Source organism: Rhamphochromis sp. 'chilingali', assembly GCF_963969265.1.
Source record: "Rhamphochromis sp. 'chilingali' genome assembly, chromosome: 15".
Lineage (NCBI taxonomy): Eukaryota > Metazoa > Chordata > Actinopteri > Cichliformes > Cichlidae > Rhamphochromis > Rhamphochromis sp. 'chilingali'.
The window spans coordinates 17,913,025-17,926,373 of NC_137942.1; the positions used below are offsets into that span (position 1 = coordinate 17,913,025).

A 13,349-nucleotide genomic window follows, 5' to 3' on the forward strand; every position below is an offset into this window, starting at 1 on the left:
ATCTGGTCAAAGTACAGCTTGTTGAGAGAAGCACTGGGGGTGTGTGTGACCTGTCTGTAAACCTTAGACCCTGTGTGAATTGGAGGAAATCCAAAATAAATTCAAACTTGTGCACCCAATTCTTGTTTTTTAAAGTCATAAAGAAGCATGCTGTACACTCATTCCACTCTGGATAAAGAGGAATATAAAGAAAGCATGTGAGATTCAAGCTCATGACTATATGCATAAACCTCTGATCACAGCTGCATGTTTAGTCGGAAGACAGAACACCTTTAATGAGATACAAATGCGCCGCTGCAACCCACACTTTCAGTGGCATCTCTGTAATTGCAATATGTTGTGTTTGTCTATATTTTTAACTTAGACTGCATAAATGCTGGTAATTCGAGAAAGTTCCTTACTACTTTATCTATGAAGTGTATGTGGGATGATGAATATGGAGGATGGGTGTGTTCTGCTCCCTGGGGGTGAGTGCCAAGGCACTCTGCCAAGCATTTGCCAGCAGGGATGATGGATGGAAGTAAGTTTGTGATGAACGGAGCAGAAGAGAAAAATGGATGTGAGGCGAGAGTGTAGGAAGACACTGAAATGGATTCAGTTAAATGAAGAATGGTAGATGTGTGTGTCTTACTGGGGAATTTCCTCCATGTTAAACAAGAAGACAGACGCTGTAGTGAAGCCAGGAACTTGATATTTCCCATAATTGTCTCGATGGATAGTTCCTGTTCGGGTTTGTCCTCAAGAGGTCTCCCGATCAATACTCATGTCTTGATGAGTTTATTACTTTGTCTGTTTTCCCATCGAAGTCAGGTTTTGCTGTTGCTTACAATATGCCAGTATCTCTGTCTGCTTTTTTAGTCCAATAAAGGCTTATGTCTCTTTACAGTTATTTTCAGTAGCCATTAAAAGGATGCTCATTTCTAAACATCTATCCAAAATCTGTCCGAAATGTAAAAAATGAACCTGGATGGATGTCTTATCCATAAAATCAAAGGTTGTCATTTACAAAAACACATGTTTAGCCATTGAAAAAATCACAAAAAAATACCAACAGACTTCGTCTACACACTTATTTACGGGAGAGGAGGATGGCAGCAAAAAGGAAGAACCTGGATATAAGAAAGTATTTTTAAAGTCAAGTTCACTCAAAAAATGTGTCCGTCAAAATAACGTTACTATGCTAGGCTTTGGCCCACATCAGTCTAAAATTGTATGTAACCATGAATAACGTGTTTTGGAAACTAACTGCACAACAGGCAGCACTATTAATTATCTCAGTCTCAGAGTAACATTTCTAATTTTGATTGAAACAGTCAGCCTCGAGCAAGCCAGGATATTAGTTTACAGAGGAAGTTAAAATTATATGTCTAACGTTAAAATGTTGGTGACACAATAATTTCATCCTAATGGTACTGACATATTCACAGGGTTCATTTTTGAGACAAAATGTCATGAGGTAGTCATGATTTTGCAAATATTCCACCTTGTAGTGCAGTTTGCACAAATTGTTTTAAAAATGCACTCAGCCTACAAACATTACTGATGAGTCAAGATCTGCACAAAGTGACAGAAACACTGAAGCAGCTACACATTTTATTCTTATTGTCATGTATGTCCTATTTGTCAGGTGACAGAAGAACCAACACAAAGCTCAGAGAGCAATGGTGATACAAGATCACAGGAGAGATTGGATGATGACCTGGTGGTTCATTACTGTATTTGAAGCACATGCGTGACTGCATGTATGTGGAATGTCTCACTGTTATTCATCAGGTGACAGATGCAGCTCTGCCATGTCTTCACCTCTTCACCTCGGACAGAGGTGAGGTCACAGGTGACTGACTGATGGTTTGGTGCTATAGGTTAACTAGTATTTATTATCACGACAATTGTTAGGCTGCTGATGTAAATTGATTCATTAGTGTATATTTGACAAAGAATCTGAATTGACATGTCTCACTTTTTATATGGCACGAATCCATGTGTTATTTTATCAGGTGGCAATATGTCCTAGTGCAGTCAGAGGGGAAGAGCCAGGGCCAAAGGTGAGGCACATCAAGCACACAATAATAATTTTAATCTGAGGATAAAACGCATGTACAGTGGCTATAGAATAAAATCTACACACCCATGTTCAAATGCCAGGTTTTTGTCATGTTAAAAAAAATGACAGCAAGTCATGTTGCTGTAACAGTAGTTCATGTTTAGAATAAAAAGTCCCAGCTCACTGATTTGATCGGGGCAATGGTGCCTAAAATGTTGCATAATTTTGCTGAGAGATCTTTGACTTTGTGGTAATCTTAGATGAGTAGTTTTATGGACAAAAACCAGCAGGTCATTCAGTGTTCCCTTTGTGCCAATGTATCAGAGATGTTGGTGTAGTATAACTGAAGTAATGTTGTTAAGTCCTTAAAGTCATATTCATTTATTGTCATGACTCTATTTGAAGCAATTTTTATTTTTGTATGATACCTGATTTATATGGAATATGGCTGAAGTAAACTAAAGTCTAAAATACTTAGTCAGTCATTTGTTTAATAGTAATTTAACATTATATAATTCACATATAAAACTATGAATTGTAATTTTAAATGGTTTAAAAGCATGTAGAATAGCATATGTAGGCAAGTATATTTCCCCCCTTTTTTTATGAAGAAGCAAAGACAAAAAGGAGAGAAAAAAAAGAAACAGAGCAGGGTTTGGTGGTTGAATCATCCGCCGCCACCAATGCCAAAACCAAATCTACGCCCTTGGCTAGAAAGTAATTCTCAAATGTGTTTTTAACCTATTTTAATAGGTTTTAAAAAAGATGAAATGAATGTGTCCCTCAGATGTTAAATCCCACACATGCATACTGTCCCACATTTAGTTACTTAGTGTCAAAGTTATCTGGTCAATCTAGTCACAGCGGCTACAGTGAAAATCAACTGGTAGGTGCAACTGTTTGATTTTCAGACACAAGCTTGTTAAGCTTTAACCTTACTGTATATTTCATGAGACAGACCAGTCTTTGGTCATCATGGTAAATGTTAGCTTGAATGGTAGAGAAGAGAATACGTGGGAAAAGGAATCACTGGATCTACAGTTGTTGTCATGAGTTTACATCCACTCATCATGACTGTTGTGGTAATTTAGGTTTTTTCCCAGGGTGGAACAATTGTAAAGTATAACTATCTTTAGCAACTTTTAAAAAACATGAATCGGGTTCACTAATTTGGATTTTCTCTAATCCACAGAAGGTCAAAGGTGTATACACACAGTCTCGAATATATGCACAATTCGGTTAAACGTCTCTTAGCAAGTTGCACTTGCCATTAACAATCTTCTGGGATAAATCTCCACATTTGAGCAGCCTTGTTAGCAGAATTGGTGAAGTTTGTTTAAATTGGTACAGATCTGGCTTTTAAGCACAACCCACAGGTTTTCGATAAAATTGAGGTCAGGACTTTGGGAAGGCTGAAGTTTGTGTTAGCCTGCTTTATCCATTCAAAAGCCAATTTTGGTTTGTGTTTGGGATCATTGCCCTGGTGGAACACGCCACTGTCCAGGTTTCAACCATCTAGCGCAGGGGTGCCCAATCCCAGTCCTCGAGAGCTACCGTCCTGCAGCTTTTAGACGCATCCTTCTTCTGACACACCTGAATCAACTGAATGGCTTGTTATCAGGCCTTTGCCAAACTTGATGGCATGCTGAAGAGGTAATCACACCATTTGATTCAGCTGTGTTGGAGTAGGGATGCATCTAAAAGCTGCAGGATAGTAGATCTCGAGGACTGGGATTGGGCACCCCTGATCTAGCGCTTCGTGGTGAAATTGAAGATTTTGGAGTTAGTCCTCTTTTATTATTCCGTCCACTTTGTGCAATGTACCAGTGCCACTGGAGCAAAACAGCCCCATAGCATGACGCTACCGCCACCATGCTTGACAGTGTGTACAGTGTTCTTCAATTTTAAAGCCTCGCCTTTACTCCTCCAAACATGCCTCGTGTCATTGTGGCCAGATGGCTCAATCTTTATCTCGTCTGGCCTTAAAACTTCCTTGATCGACACGCTCCTGTTTCACGGTGATGAAGCCTACCCTCACTGTGGACAGCGATGCTGGTTTTCAGCAGTTTCCAGTTCATGGCAAACATGAGCCTTGGTGGGTCCTGAACATCCTACTGTATTTCCTCTCATCTGAGCGTGACAGCTTGCTAAGGTGCGTGCCAAAGTGGTGATGCATCAGAATGACTTGTACTGATGCTTGCAGAGAGAAATTACTGATTCCACTCAGTGGTGAGAGGTTAATAGACCTCGGTCCTGTCAAGTTAAAAGACTTTGTAGAAACTTTAGTGCCACTTATTAAAAGATTTAAATTAATTTATGTACATATTTGACCCAAAGAAAATAAATTCAAACTTGTGCACCCATTTCTTGTTTTATGAATCCCAAAAGGTTGATTCTGTTCGTCTGGACGTAGAGCTGAGACTGACTTCTTCAGTCTCAGCTGTCTGCAGGTTTCCACAACCTTATAAACAGCACATTTGCACAATAACTGAAACTAGCCCACTGAATGAACAATGGGCTGTGAGGTCAGTTCTTTGATCATTGCAAATTGTCATGACCACTGATCAAAGACGATTGATCAATGATCTATGGACCGTTGATGATTTATCTTGTTTTATAAAGTCATTAAAGATGTATACTGTACAATCACTCCACCCTAGAATAAGAAAAGTTCAAAGAAATGACAGTCATGTCCATGAACGATGGGTGTCTGTAAAATTCTGACCACAACTGTTTCGTGTGGCACACAAATCATATTGGTTCATATTGGTAAGTGTTACCTTGAATATTAGAGAAGAGCCTTCATTGGATCTATATTTCCTCCTTTGGGATTTTAGAAGTGATTGTAAAGAGATGGATTTTAGAAGTGATTGTAAAGAGATGGACATTAAGGAATTAGTACAGGAGCAAATTTGTCTTTGATGAGCCCATTTATGTGCGCGCGTGTGTATGTGTGCATCATCTGCATGCAGAACTAAAAGCACGGAAAAAGATCCAATCAGAGTGTGTGAGTGCCTGAGGAAAATCATAAATGTGCTCAAGTACAAAAGACACACTTGCCAGATTGGTGTTTGACTTTACTGCTCAAGTCTCCTGACAGCCCGCAAATTCCATCGGAGATAGGGCGAATGAAACCAGCCGGCTGTCTGGAAAAAGAATTTAAAGCCGCTTGGATGTATGCAGCCAAGTGAGACGGCAGGTGAATAGTAATTGAGGTTAAGGACAAGCCGGAACAGAAACGGAAAGGTTGTTGATAAATGGAGTGAGGAGAAACAATGTGTTTTATGTATGCACGTAGCAGACACTGGAGCTGTTACAGGACACAGGCTTTTAGAAGAAAGCAGGTCGCATAATAAGAATTTAATTTTCCCCATGGTTGCACATTTGCTTGGTGCAAATGGAGGATGGTGCACATGCTTAAATTGACCACAAATACTTGAATTATTCCCACTATTACCCCAATTGCTGCTGATAGTTGGAAAAATGACCGTGAAAAAGAAGAATGCCGGAAAAGTGAGAGTGACAGGAAGCAAATAGTCTAAATGAAGAATCTGTGCAGTAGCAAAGAGGAAAAGTAAAAGCTGATATCCAGCGCCAACCTGTGAGCAGATCCCCTCATTTCATTTCATACTACTGACCTTGTTGGGGGAAAACTCTGTAAAAGACCCAGGAGAAATAAAGACACAATGAGACAAAGTTACTTTCTTTATCAAACGTGTACACGGGTGAGCTGCGAAGAACAACTCACACCATGCACAGTGGCTTGGTAATTTTTATAGGCACAGAGCACAGAGACAGTGAGAACAGGATAACAAATAATAAACAGATAAAATAAAACAACTCCATATATGGTGCTAGTCTCGTCAGCAGAGAGCTAGGGAAGATAAAACAATCTAAAACAATATGTCCCAGAAACAAGATGTGTTTGCTGGGAAAGTCTAAAAAGATAATTCTAAACTAATCTAACCATAGGCAGAGGGCAGACAAAAGGCATCTTTGTACATTTAAAAGAAGGTAAAGAAACATAGAATCATTTTTCCTGTAACATTCCCTCCTGTTTTAACTTATTTTAAATGTATACAACAATTGTCTGTGAAGGTTATTTATTAAGTATCTTAAGCAATTTTTTAATTTTCAAAATGTCAGCATAGCAGAAATGGAAGTCATTTGGTCTAAAGAATAAAACAAAAGAAAATAATAAAAAGAAAAACATAGTAAATGAAAATCATAGTAAATGAAATAACAAGTGGAATAAACAAGAAAAAATAATAAAACGAAAACTACAAAAAATAAAAGGATGAAAACTAAAATGAAAACTTTATATTTAAAATGAAAAACTTTATGTTTAAAACTGAAAACTTCAAAAAATAAAAGGATGAAAACCTGCATAACCTACTAATGTTTTAATCAGTGCGTGATCACTTGACAAGTCATTTTTAATCACCACGTCATTCATTAGCAGTTATTACAAGTTCCTCTAACAGAATTGCAACGGGATGCTGGTCTTCTTCAGGCACGGCAACATAAGCAGTCATTGTAGTTGTTATCATCTTTGAAATCATTACTCTTAGGCATGGCAACACACACAACACTAATATGAGCAGTGCTATCATGATGAGACCTAGAAGGAAAAATGGCTTTGCTACAGCAGCCAGCCATGAACCGCTGAACAGCCAGTCCAGCCAGCCTTGTGCTGTAGCTGCTCCAGGTGTGTGGTCAGTGACATATTTTTGCAGAGCGGTCAAATTCTGCAAAGCTTCATAAATGTCTCCTCCAGTTTCGTATCCATCAGGGATAAAAGTGCAACATGTTTCCCCGATCAGCTTGCAAACTCCCCCTTGTGATGCTGTTAGCAGGTCTAGTGTCAGTCTGTTCTGCAGCACCATCGTTCTGATGGCCTGCTGTTCTCCTGCTAAGGCGGTTCCAGGGTCTTTGTCAAAGTTGATGCGTCGTAGCAGAGCATATCGGTTGACCTCCACATGATCCCGCACCTCGGCAGCTCCAATGCCGGGGATCAAGCTCTGTAAGAATTTCACTCCTCCTCAGATGCGAAACTCTGGTTCCTTTACTGCTTGGTGCCGTCCGTGCACATCCTGTCTGGTACTGAGTCTTTGTTTGTAGTATCATCCGGTAGATAGGTGAGTAGGCAGCTCCCCCACTGCCCGCGATCCATTGTTCATCACACATACTGGCAGTTGCGCTGCGTTCAGCTTGTTCAGTAGAATTACATCAGGCAGTGGGTCTGAGACTTGGGGCCAGGTCAGTAGGTAGGTCTGTCCGGAACAGTTCACATTTGTGGGTGATGATGATGACCTCCAGGTTGCTTTTGCTGGGATGCTGTAGTTGGCCTTGGACCAAAGAGTACCGTAGCCTGGACGTGTTGCCAGGCCCAACAGACACCAACTGCGATCTTCAGGTATGCTGTACTGCCACAGGCCAGACGTAGTGTCTGCCTTTTCTTCATATTGCGTGACTTGTTGTCCCTCACGGAAGCAAAGATGAGGAGCCCGGCCATGGTCAGGGCCGCTGCAGTTGTTAAGAGCCACCACCTCATGACGACGGGACACACCCTCCTGTCGCGAGTAGACCCCCCGGCCAGGAAAGCTGACCCCTCCACCGGGCGAGATCACAACAAGTGGGCAAGCCTGCCGTCAGCTGTGTTTAGATGGCTTCACTGACTCGCCTGCAGTGACTCTGATGGATCCAGGATGGTCGTTCCGCAATTTTGCAAGCGGTCGGTGTAGTGAGGAGGACTTGGTATGGCCCCTCCCACCTGGGTGTGCTCCAGTTTTTCCTTTGGAGCACCTTGATCAGAACCCAGTCACCGGGCTTTAGTCTGCAAGACACTGGAGAAACATCATCAGGTTGTTGATTATGTACAATGATCTCTTTGTTTTCTAACAGCTTAGACATCCATTCTGCTAATGTGTTTTCTCTGATTGCTTTGTCTATTGGTTGACTGGTGATGGGCAGTGGGAACGGCCTGCCATGAATGATTTCAAATGGAGTTAGTTTATGGGAGCCTTGCGTTAAGCGCATCCACATTTTCACTAAACCCAAACATTCAGGCCACGGCCTTCCTGTTTCTGCCATGCATTTCCTGAGCCTTTGTTTTATAGTGCCGTTAGTTCTCTCTACAAGGCCTGCGCTCTGAGGGTGATAAGCACAGTGGTGTTTTATGCTGAAACCGAGTGCTTCAGAGACCTTAGTGATGACATCATTTACAAAATGAGTGCCGTTGTCTGATCGTATCAAAGCTGGAATGCCATATGTGGGTATGAAGTGATTGCACAGGCATTTTGCTACTGAAATTGCATCTGCCTTTTTCACTGGATAGATTTCTGGCCACTTTGAGAACACATCTATAACCACTAGGGCGTATTTCGACCCTTGACATTCGCTTAGCTCAATAAAATCCATATGAATTGTGTGGAAAGGGTGAGGCAGAGTTGGAAAACGGCCTCTTTTTGGTCGCAGGTTACCCTGAGCATTATATTTTTGACACGTCATGCACGTTCTGACAAATTGTTTTGCTGAAGTTTCAAAATTTACAGTGTAGAAATGAGAGTTGACAATACAGGTCATTCCCCCCGATGACAAATGCGTACAGCCATGAGTCACTAATGCCGCCATCTTGTGGAGCGATTTTGGCAACACTGGCTTGCCATAACACATCATTAAATCGTTTGTCAGAACTGCACCGTGTTTTAGCCATTTTGCCTGCTCTGCTGTGCTCGCTGCTTTTTGTTCATTTTGCAACACATCCAGTGGAATCTAATGTGTGTTTACTGCCATCAATGCGATGTTTGCCGTTTGTGCCGCCTGTTTTGCTGCTCTGTCAGCAAAATTGTTGCCTGTAGTAATGAAAGAGTCAGTAGGCTTTGTAAGAGGTTGGCATGGTGAACCGGTTTTCCAGTTGGTGTAATCATTCCTCTGTTATGCCAAATTTTTTGCAAAATGATGCACAGCAGAGAAAACATACTGGCTGTCTGTATGTATGTTTATTAGTTTGTCTTTGTGTATTTAGCTTTCGCGTATCACAGCTATCAGCTCAGCGCTCTGTGCAGAACATGAAGAAGAAAATGGTTTTGCTTCTATTATTTTACTATCTGTGGTTACTGCGTAACCTACACAATTTCGGCCTGTGCTGTAAGGTCAAATGCTAATACCAGAAAAGAATGGCATGACTGCTATCTTAAGTTTTGTCAGAGCGTCTCTACCTAGCAAAGTTACTGGACACGACGGGTCATATGCATTTAATAAAGCACCTGCGGCCACTTGCTGTATGTACTAGTTCTAAAGGGGCAGTTAATTGTTGTACAGTTGTGTGGCCTGCAGCTGACTTTACAACTAATTTGTCCTTTGAAAACTGTAAGTTTAAGTGGCTGCCTCAAAACTGTTTTGGATTATTTCTCTGTGGCCTACTCCTACAATCTCGTGGGAAGTGACCTTCCTCTCCACGGTTCTAGCAGGCGTTGTCTCTATGTTATCTGCTGTTTCTGCGTGGCTGTCTGCAGCCTTGGTGTTTGTGACTTTGCTCGCCTCTCTGTTCCTGATAGCCACCTGCGGATTAGTGTTTTAGTCTGTTGTCAACACCTCAGCCTTATTTTTAAGTTACAGAATGCTTCTTCTTTTTTTTTCTTGGTTTGGGAGAATAGATGCAACACTACATTTTCACTTAAGGCAATTTTTAGATAATTTCTAGTTCTTCAAACAATTCATGGATCTCACACATTTCAAACTTTCAAGTTAGGGTTGTTTCCCATTTATACACACACATATATATATATATATATATATATATATATATATATATATATATATATATATATTTAACTTTGCATTGCTCACAGCTCATAGTTCACAGCTCTAAACCTAGGCATTTTTCAATCATATGCCTAATCACTATGTGTCACTGTGATTCTCAAGTATTGTCACAAGTTCGTTTAAATTCGTTTCCAAAACCAACAAAATAATCAAACAAAAACAAAAAACATAAACGTGTCAGGACACAAAAGAAAAAAGAAAAATGCTGCCACCCGAACAAGGCAGAAGTCTGCATATGTTGGCTTTTAATAGCATGCAGCTTGTAACATGGTAGACTAATGTGCCTGTGTTAATTCAGCTCCATATTATTGTGTGAAGTTGCACTGGGTTGGGAGTGGTTTTGTGTGTGTCACATTTTTGGTGAGCCAATGGCTGGAATGGGGTTGGACTAATTAGAGGCAGGTGTACTTGATTGCACTGATACACTGGTCTTCTTATAGCCCACACTACAAACACTGCTGTGTTGTTTTGTCTCTCTGTGCAGGTATGTAATGTGATGAAATCAGATATGGGATGGATGGGTTTTGGGCTATGAATTTTATATTAAGTGCGTCGTTTTGTCTCTCTGTGCAGTCCAGGGCCTATTATATGCCACAGCCTAAAGGCAGCAGGGTTGCAGAGGCTTGAGTGACCACTGACTATATGCTTGCAGGGTGGTGGGTCTCCAAGGACAACTTCTAACCCTGTTAAAGGCAACATGTGGAGTGCAACTTGGCTGTGTGGCATAGCTGGCTCTGGCCTTGGGACTGTGTGTTTTTATACAATTCATAAATGGGACACTGGACTGTTTTATCTTTTATCTCTTGATATATTTTTCGTCAATAAATTATCTTTTAGAATTTTATTGACTGACATCTTTTTGCCCATGACTGAAACGGTTGGTCAGACCTAGAGTCTTTCTTTGGGCAGAATAGCAGCTTCTGCTCTAAAAGAAACAAATAAATAAAAAGAAAAGAAAATTTGTAACATGCTCATCAGCTTAGCAGTGTCTACATATTTAATTCAGCTTCTCAATCCTGTAGTTGTAGCTGTTGTCTACAGGGTTTTGTTTATTGGTTGTTATTATAGGTGTGCTCTATATCTCAGCAATGTGTCATTCTAGGATGATAGGTCTCAAGCTGGTCAAGTGCCTCTATGCACTTCATTAGTTTAGTTATTCTCTGTATTGTCTTCATCTCACATGTCATTACACTGAGTTTCAGCAAACCTTAAGCTTGATGCAGACTACTGCTTAACAATTATCCACCTCACATCATAACCGATTAAGGTGCCTCTTCATATTAATATTATGTCATTGTTAATATTATCCTCTTTGTCTTATATAACAGCAATAGCATATTATAATATTTTATCAGTGTGTACCACTATACTACTCCTGAGCCAATTTGTTAGTTAGGATCATCTTATTCAGCAAACAGATAATTTAGAATTCATCCAATCTGCGGTCACATTTGTTCTCTCTGTTGCATGGCGGACCAGGCAGTTCTATTATTATATATTATTTATATTTTATTTTGTATCCATCAAGGGCTTCAGATGACCTGCAGAATCATCCTTTTCCCAGGGTGGAGACAGTTACCTTTTCACACACTGTCCTTGGCTGAACAATGACACAGCCTTAATATACTTTATTTATGTTATTAAAATATTTTCGTGTGAATTATTTGCTTTATATTCATTTTATACATGCTGGGCATGGTCATCATGCCAACTGTGTTTCATTGATAATATCACTTTACAGGTTGTTATCCTTGCTATTATTAATTTCAAATACTCTAAAGATAATTTCTACTGTAATTTTCCCTTCATCTTTATTTCGTACTTTTTATATTTATATCTACTCAGTGGGGTCTGTTTTCAACCCTTTTAAACTAACTCAAACTACTTTGATCTCTAGTTTTCACTTAATAAGGGATTATTATGTTCTTCCTGATATGGGTGTTGCTGCACATGCGGCTGCAGGAATGAGTGATGGTTTACTAAAAGGATTGTGGACACTGCACAGTGTCTCGTCTTCTGGTTTTACTAAACTGGCAGTTGGATTCTGTTCTTCTGACTGTTTATATTTTGTTTTCTTAAATCTCTCTCTGTTTTTGTCCGGCGTCTGGACTTTTCTTTTCTCACCACTGCTCGTCAGCAGGAATGAGTTTTAATTTCACTTGCTTGATTACCCATCTTATTTATGTATTTACTTATTTTTGTTTATTAAGTAATATATACACGATACAGCTGCTATCACCTTCGCTGGTATTAGAGACGAGAGTGGTTGCTCACACGCCCTTCTACTTTCGGACTATTTCCAAAGGCGGTGTGAACTTTACGAGACGGAACTCGACCGTTCTCTCAACTCACCAGCACGTCAGTGAATAGCAGTAAAAGAAAAACACAGTAGGAGCAGCTCAGTCTCTTATTGGACCGTGAAAATTCAGCTTGCTCCGTTAATTAAAACAATACACACACACACATTCACATTCACACCTATTCGCGCGATCGGAACCCTTATCATAAGGGGAGCTGCCAGTCTTTCTGTAGACGAGCTACTTATTCCCTAGACCCTGTCTAGACCCAGCTGGGGGAGCTACCCAGAGCTCCAAACCTAACCCACAGAAGTGGGGAGCTTCCAGTCGACGAGCTCCAAGCTACCAGCCGACGAGCTACTTTAAACCCACAGAGGTGGGGAGCTTCCAGTCGCGACGAGCTACTTTCGCTATTTTAAATTCCCTGAATTTAAAATACGCTTTTACGCAAGATTGTGTCAGTGTGTCTGTATCTACCTGGTCGGTGTCGCCGGGTCTGGTCCACCTCGATCGGGCCCCACCACCGTGGGTCGCTTTCTAAGACGTTGGCCAAGACTCGAATTTAACGCTCTTGGTCTTTTTCCACACACCTGGTGTGTGGGCTGTCGACAGGCGAACAACGTGGACTGGTCACGGAGATGGGACACGATGGAGGTGATCCGGCTGTCGAAGGACCAAGAAATGTTGGGGGAAAACTCTGTAAAAGACACAATGAGACAAAGTTACTTTCTTTATCAAACGTGTACACGGGTGAGCTGCGAAGAACAACTCACACCATGCACAGTGGCTTGGTAATTTTTATAGGCACAGAGCACAGAGACAGTGAGAACAGGATAACAAATAATAAACAGATAAAATAAAACAACTCCATATATGGTGCTAGTCTCGTCAGCAGAGAGCTAGGGAAGATAAAACAATCTAAAACAATATGTCCCAGAAACAAGATGTGTTTGCTGGGAAAGTCTAAAAAGATAATTCTAAACTAATCTAACCATAGGCAGAGGGCAGACAAAAGGCATCTTTGTACATTTAAAAGAAGGTAAAGAAACATAGAATCATTTTTCCTGTAACAGACCTCAAAACCGTCGACAACCCAGAAGCTGCCCTCGAGTTTCAGCATCTGGCTTTTTAGTTGACTGTCCGTCCATCTTTACATCGCTCGGGTTATTGAACTGCCATCA

General features: G+C 40.7%; 1 long non-coding RNA gene across 1 annotated transcript; it reads right to left on the reverse strand.

Annotated features, from left to right (window-relative positions):
- Window positions 1-5,852: 5,852 nt before the first annotated feature.
- On the reverse strand, window positions 5,853-12,722 carry LOC308411785. Its single transcript, XR_013974452.1, has 2 exons — window positions 12,646-12,722; window positions 5,853-7,890 (listed from the first exon to the last, which is right to left on the reverse strand). It is a non-coding gene; the product is annotated as an uncharacterized lncRNA (long non-coding RNA).
- Window positions 12,723-13,349: the final 627 nt, after the last annotated feature.